This window comes from Coenobita brevimanus, chromosome 49, assembly GCF_032717465.1.
Source record: "Coenobita brevimanus isolate Jiangsu-jjx chromosome 49, ASM3271746v2, whole genome shotgun sequence".
Taxonomy (NCBI): domain Eukaryota; kingdom Metazoa; phylum Arthropoda; class Malacostraca; order Decapoda; family Coenobitidae; genus Coenobita; species Coenobita brevimanus.
The window spans coordinates 13,908,496-13,916,153 of NC_137002.1; the positions used below are offsets into that span (position 1 = coordinate 13,908,496).

General features: G+C 41.9%; 1 pseudogene; it reads right to left on the bottom strand.

Annotated features, from left to right (window-relative positions):
• The window catches only part of LOC145399542 (uncharacterized), a 38,893-nt pseudogene extending 34,171 nt beyond the window's left edge, over window positions 1–4,722 (bottom strand).
• Between the last annotated feature and the right edge of the window lie 2,936 nt (window positions 4,723–7,658).

The window sequence follows — 7,658 nt, forward strand, 5'->3', positions numbered from 1 at the left end:
TCTTCCCCAAACTATCACTCAGGCTCATACTGCATGGGAGAGCTTCACTTGCAGACTCGGGTGGAACAGCTACAGTGCAGACTGGATTATTTTCGTCCCGCCTGTGATATAACTTTAGCATGTTGATGTGACATAGTTGCTTGCTCTTCCTACGATCTGGTGTGGCGATGACATAGTTGACATCACTGAGTTTCTTCTCCACGAAATAAGGACCACTAAACTTGGCTTGAAGAGGTTGCCCATGAACTGGTAGCAGAATCAAAACCTGATCTCCTGGCTGAAAGTGGCGTAACCTGGACTTCTTATCATACCAAGTCTTCATCTTCTCCTGAGCAGCTCCTAAATTCTCTCTCGCCAGCTGTAAAGCAGTGGACAGCCGTTCTTTGAAATTCATCACATACTCCAGCAGGTTGACGTCATCTTCCTCCGACAGCCAGCATTCCTTGAGTAACTTAAGGGGTCCTCTTACTTCATGGCCAAACAGTAGTTCAAAAGGTGAGAAGCCCAGTGATTCATTTGGAGATTCTCTTGCGGCAAACACAACGAATGGAAGACCTTTATCCCAGTCTTTCTGATGTTCCAAACAGTATTTCTTGAGCATCGATTTGAGTGTTTGATGATATCTCTCCAACGCTCCTTGGGTCTGGGGATGGTAAGCTGAAGACGTGATCTGGGTGATGCCCAACTCTTTCAGAGACTGCTTGAAAACATTCAACATGAAATTACTTCCCCGGTCTGACTGTACCTCCTTGGGCAGACCAAACTTTGTGAAGAACCCTAGCATTTCCTTAACCACGTTCTTTGCTGAGATGTTTCTAAGTGGAATGGCTTCAGGATAACGAGTAGCCATATCAATCATGGTCAACACATAAGAAAATCCTGAAGAAGTCTTAGGAAGAGGGCCCACAATATCCACCAACACACGGGTGAAAGGCGCCTCAAAAGGAGGAATGGGAACTAGAGGTGCAACCTTTTCGGTCTGATTACACTTCCCCACAACTTGACAGGTGTGACAAGACATACAATAACAGGAAACATCCCTGAAGATACCTGGCCAGTAGAAGTGTTTCAAAATGCGTGCCACAGTCTTCCTCACTCCAAGGTGTCCTGCCAAACTGGAATCATGAGCCACTCTAATGATATCCTGCCTACAAACACGAGGGATGACAACTTGATGTACAACCTCCCATTCACAGTCGGCTGATGCTGTTGGAGGTCTCCACTTCCTCATAAGTACTCCTGACTTCACATAATAACAAGTAGAAGCACCGGCTGACTCTTCTTCACTGTAAGCAGAGTTAGCTAGACCTTTCAACTCAGGGTCAGCAACCTGCAACTCAACCAGCTCTTGACGAGACAAATTATCAACACTACGGGGTACTGCCTCATCTGGTGAGTGGTCCAAATTAGCAAGAAAAGTGTCAGCTAGGATAACATCATCATCATCATTATCCTCTAAATCACCAGTAACTTTAGACTTAGCCCTAGTGACAGCACATGCAGGGAACACATCAGGGACACCACAATCCTGGGCCGCAGCCACTGGCTCACTAGACAACTGAGGAGCTGGACACACTTGACTTCCACCAATATCATTTCCAAGTATGAAAGTTACACCTGACATTGGGAGTGTCTCAACCAACCCAACCATAACAGAACCATTAACAAAACCAGACTCTAAATTCACTCTGCACAGAGGGACAGAGAAGTAATTATTCCCTACACCTTGTAAGATTACAGTTTCATCAGAGGAATTAACATTAGAGCCTAGAACACTGGTCAGCATAAGGGATTGGCAAGCACCTGTGTCACGATATATTTTAACTGATTTCCTGTCATTACTGTCCAGAGGACTGACAAAACCATCAGACAGGAAATTAGCACATGAACTCTTGAGAGTGTCACCCACGTTACTGCTCAAAAGAGGAGCTCCATCATGAGAATTTAAGTTACCCCTCAAAGCAGGTTCAGTTAACTCAGTTAAAGAATTCTGGGAACTCTCAAGAGTGGACACTAGACCAATTGACTGAATATTTAAAGACTCCTTTTTGTTCACATCACGCTGTCTCCTGAAACATTTCTCCGTAGTATGACCAAGCTTACTACAATAAGTACATTTACTTTTCTGAAATCTAGAGGTGAAGCTGGTATTTACTTCCTGAGAACCTCATCTTTATTCTCTTTCCTGTTACCTGTACTCTGAGTAGAGGCAACGTACTTACTCTCAGCTTTCCCTTTTTCTTTAAAATATCTCTTGTGAGTGAGAACATATTCATCAGCTAAAACTGCAGCATCAGACAAATTATCTATTCTTTTCTCATCAAGATATAGGCTTACATCTTTATAAATACACCTCTTGAAGTCCTCCAGCAAAATCATCTGCTTAAATTTACCAAAATCAGAATCCACATTCTTAGAATTTAACCACTGCTCTAACAGATCTTCTTTGATTTTTGCATACTCAACATGGGATTGCTTATCTTGCTTGTAAGTTGTCCTAAATTTTACTCTATAGGCTTCAGGAACAAGCTCATAGGCCTTAAGAATCAAGCTCTTAACTACATCATAATTATCACATTGATCCTGAAGCATAGATGCATAAGTTACTTGAGCTTTACCGGTGAGAACAGTCTGAAGGAGTACTGGCCAATACTCCTTGGGCCAATTAAAACCTGTAGCTACCCTCTCAAACAACTGAAAATACTTTGTTAAATCAGATTCATTAAAAGGAGGGTCAAGTTTAACATTTTTAGCCACATCAAAATCATCAGAGCTAGATGATCCAGTTCCACCTTGTTTCATGCGAGACTCATGGTCTGCCTGAATCCTGGCAAGTTCAATTTGTGCCTGTATCTGTGCCTCCTGAATACGAGAATTTGCCTGAAATTCAGCATCCTTAGCTTTTGCCTCCTGCAGGGCTAGCTGTAACTTAGCTAATTCAATCTGCGTTTGCTCATTTGGAGGAGTTACATTAAACAAGCTTTCATTAATCATGTCAACAATTTGATCTTTAGAATGATGAGAGCGAACAGCAATTCCCAATTGTTGAGCAACAAGCTTAAGTTCATTCTTTGTTCTGTTTTCTATATCACACACTGTTTGCACATTTGACAAAAAATCTTTGGCTTCATCAAGTGTAGTAATAGTAGACATCATGAATAAGTAACAGTCACAAAATATCAAGCAATATCCTTATGATAATATCCTGAATATCCTGATATGAGGTCGCCAAATTTATGTTACGGAACAGAGAAAGATAATGTACACTTTAAGTGAGAATACTAAAAAATCACTACTGTCCCGTAAAGTTCCAGGTTCAAAACAAAAGAGTTAGGTAAAATTACGAGTTAAAGTTTAATGCTCAAACTAACAACAAAACATTCAGGACTCATAAGGATAATGTAATGGCAAATAAACAGGTTAAATATATGGTTAACTGCAATAGCCTCTATTAACACGAAATTAGCAAGAGTAAATTTATCTAAGTCAGCCCTGATAAATGAAAATACACCGGGTAATGCTCAGTTAATGCAAGATAAATTATTACAGATACAAAATATTATTTAAAATGACTGATATAAAACCCCACATTAATCACAAAGACCTCACTAGGCCTAAGAATCAACCCTATGCTACACAGTACAAGAAAAAATGCAACAACAGTTATACTCAAATTACACACAGCTGCTAGATGTTTGGAGATTTCTTGAGCACTCACAATAATAATATCTGTACAGGGGAGGACAGAGATGTGAACAAAATGAGGAGCAGATCTAAGTGGCAATGATGCAGAGACTGAGCTCATTATATAGGGGCCGGCAGAGCTTGATACAACTTGTAAGAAGGACGCGCAAATGAAGCCATGGGGACAAACAGTTGACAATCCCGCACTGAATAACAGAAAGGACGACTTACTCTACTATAACGGTAGAAGGGGGGGACTGAGGCAGAACACGCTCGTGATCAAACATGCAGCATACTGTGCGTTAAAATTACACAAAGGATGATGAAATCATGGGCTATGTAACAATATATATATATATATATATATATATATCTATATATATATATATATAGATATAGATATATATATATACACACACACACACACACACACACGCACAGAGAAGTGACAGTGTTCCGCTTTTAGCTCCAATTAGTCTGGTCACCTTATCTCAGCATCACTGTATTTTTTTTCACTCATCTTGCCTATAGTTCTCACAGATGCTTGTCCCCTTTATTCATGTTCCCCCACCCATGATTTTCGACTGTTACTTCCTTCTCACGTGCCCCTCTCCTTCTTTATTCAGATATTCTTCCCTCCCTCTCACATTTTTATCCGCTTCTGTCCACCTTACTTCTCTGTTTCTTTCCTTCCAGGTGCCACTCTCCTCGAATTTCTCATTTCTTTGTGCCCTCCATTACCGTTCAATTTCTGATTCCTACAACACCTCCCCCTCTAGAAATAGTTTAGTCTTTTTTGGGTTCTCCTCTATACCCTGCCTTTCCACATGCTGTCTATCAACCCTCTTCTCTTCCCCTCTTTTTAAACAATATCTTTCTCCCCTCCGTCCTCCATCACCCTCGTCATCCTCGTCCCCTCTCACCATCACCTCCAACAATACCCGCCATTACCGTGCCGTATACATTACTGGCCACATGGGACGCTGCCTTCACATAGTTCATGACCTCACCACCAGGGGCGCTACGGCTGTAGCCCATTTCACTTCCCTTACAGCTGAATGGCGGATGTAACTGATGGAAAGATGATGCTGTAACTCTTCTTTGTTTCAGTTCCATATACAGTACTCAGGGTTCTGTGTTAGTGAAAGGTCAACTTCACATCACATTGTAGCATATTCTGCCGGTAGTAAAAATATATACAAAGTACCCCATAACATAATATATTATGGTCTATTCCACTCCACCAGGCTATTCCTCGTGTGCTGTGGGGACGGCTCATTGTTTATCAGTATCTACCCTGCATTATTTATTCATTTCCCCCTCCAAATGTCACAGCCAGACCCACATTATACTTATTTTACTCTGTCTTGGCCTGAAACTGCCATCTTTCCATCTTGAATGCTGAGTTTGTAACAATACTGTAGATTAACACTAGAATATAATGTTAGTCACGACGAAGTGCTGTGGGAAGGATGTAGAATAGTAGCTTTGTATTTCTGTGCCTCCAGGCCTTGTGAAACAAGCTGCATAGCACGACAGTCTGAGCAAAGCTAGAATAAAATGAGTATAGCCGACTGAGACGTCCTTGAGATAAACATAAGATACTGCAAAGTGTTTCTAGTGAAGTGTTATTTACTTGCCGTCCTGTTAAATAGCAAGAGAAAATGCGATACGGGAACATGAAAACGATGTATTTCACCGGAAGAGGGCATTCTCCTTCCCAGTCTGGCACTTTTTCTCCATCAGGATAAATCTGTGTTGTTGCGACGTGACGGTGTGTGCATTCCTGGGTTCGTACTTTCGGAGCTAACGCCATTTCCTTAGTGATTTATTTTTGGATAAAGCTTACTAATATTATTTTGCATGTCATGTATGCTGATTAAGGCGATGTTAGAATGATCTGAGTAACTCAGAAGACAACGAAAATGTGTAATAAGCAAAATAAATTGTTTAAGAGGAGGTGTTAGGAAGCTTCCTTAACCAACGAGATAGACTCTTTAAAACACCCACACTGTCTCGCCTCCTTGATCTGCCACACAGCAGTTGCAGCAAAAATATACTGAATTAACTGTATCGTAATTCTGGCGTTTCGGCCTTTCTCGTTCTTTTGTTTTTTAGTGTGGAAGAGAAATTGTGATTTAACTCTTTTTTTTTTGCAGGATTAAATTAGTCATATATCACCCCACGTGCATTTAAACCTTCACTGTCGTGTCACTTATTATTTTTTTTTATTTATTCTTCCCTTGGGCAAATTATTTTACTCGTTTCATTTACTTTACCTGCAGTGAATAGTGGAGAATAGTTTTACTAAGTACTTCAACATTCAATGTGTTTTTTTATCTCTGTCTCTGTCAGACGATTTTATTTAGCGTTGGGGAGACCTTAATTCACGCTTATAGAACAAAACGAGTGTATGACAATGGCATTAAATTACTTAAGAAAAGTAAGGTGATCTGGTGAATGAACTTTTATGGTATGAATGAAATACTAAAATCGGGTGTAATGAGAGACGTTAAGAGATTTATTCTATGCTGGTAGTGACCATATTAAGGGAACGGAGAGTGAGAGACGGAGTAAAAGAGTCCATGGCAGTAGACAGTTTGTGCCGATTATAGTACATCTGTCCAGTTACAATGAAAATAACGAGCCATATAAATTTACTCGGTATACTAATTTATGCTTCGTATAAAAGGAAAACCATATACACTATAAGACAGAACACTTAGAGTCTAAGGGTCGAGCTTTTGACTTGGCTGTGATCTGGAACTTCGACTGATTGTTCTCAAAATCCAATAACTTCATTCTTTTCTGACCCTCATATCATTCCTTAAAAATTGCTTCCAAATCGGATTAAACCTGTAATATGGGAATATATTGGTGATGGAGTGTGTTGTGCCAGCAGATGTTACAGTATGAGTGGATGGGACGTGAGTGTCGGCCCTGGAGGATCTGTGTTGCCTTCCAGGGTTTGTGTGGGCTAATGTAATACTGGTGATACAACCCCAGCCTCCCTGCTCATCCACACCACACTTACTCTCGCACCCCAGAGCCAGGCCGGGTGATGAGGAGAGGGGTAAAAGATGGATGAAGAAGAAACGGTGGTGGGATGAGGTGTGGTAGGGTGAGGAAGATTCGTTGGTGGGTGGGGTATGGTAAGGTGAGGAAGGTTCGGTGGAGGGGTGAGGTGTGGTAGGGTGATGAAGATTCGGTGGTGGGGTGAAGTGTGGAGGGGATAGGAATAAACGGTCATCAGATGGGGTTTGGAGGTGTGAGGAAGAAACCATTGTGGGGTGAGGTGTGGGGGGTTTAAGATTTGGTAGTGGGGTAAGGTGTAGAGGGGTGAGGAAGAAACGGGAGTGGGGTGAGGTACGAAGGAGTAAGGAGGAAACGAGTGCCAGGTGAGGTATGGAGGGATGAGGAGGAAACGAGAGTGGGGTGAGGTATGGAAGGGTGAGGAGGAAATGAAAGTTGGGTGAGGTATGGAGGGGCGAGGTGAAAATGAAAGTGGGGTGGGGAGGAAATGAGAGTTGAGTGAGTAATGGAAGGGTGAGAAACAAATGGTGGTGGGAGAAGGTGAGCAAAATATGATGATCAATGGGGTGGACGAGTTACGAAAGAGAAGTGTGAATTAGGTGTGGGGGAGGGAGGGAGAAACTGTGAAGAGGAAGGAGAGATGTGGACGATGAGAAAGTAAGGAAGGGAGAGTGAAGAGAGGAGGGAAAACGAATCCACCTTGTTTATGTAACGCCTTCATTTCAGTCATGCTGCTACTCGTAGAGGCAGGCAGGTGTAGCCTCGTAAGGAATGGTTAGTGGTGGGGTGAGGATGGTAAAGCATGTAGGGATGAGGGTGTGAGGATACTGAAGAATGAAAGAATCAGGGGATGAGGATGTTGATAAGTGATGGGACGAGGGGTGAGGATGGTGAAGAATGAAGGGTTGAGGGAGTGAGGATGGTGGAAAATGAAGGAACAA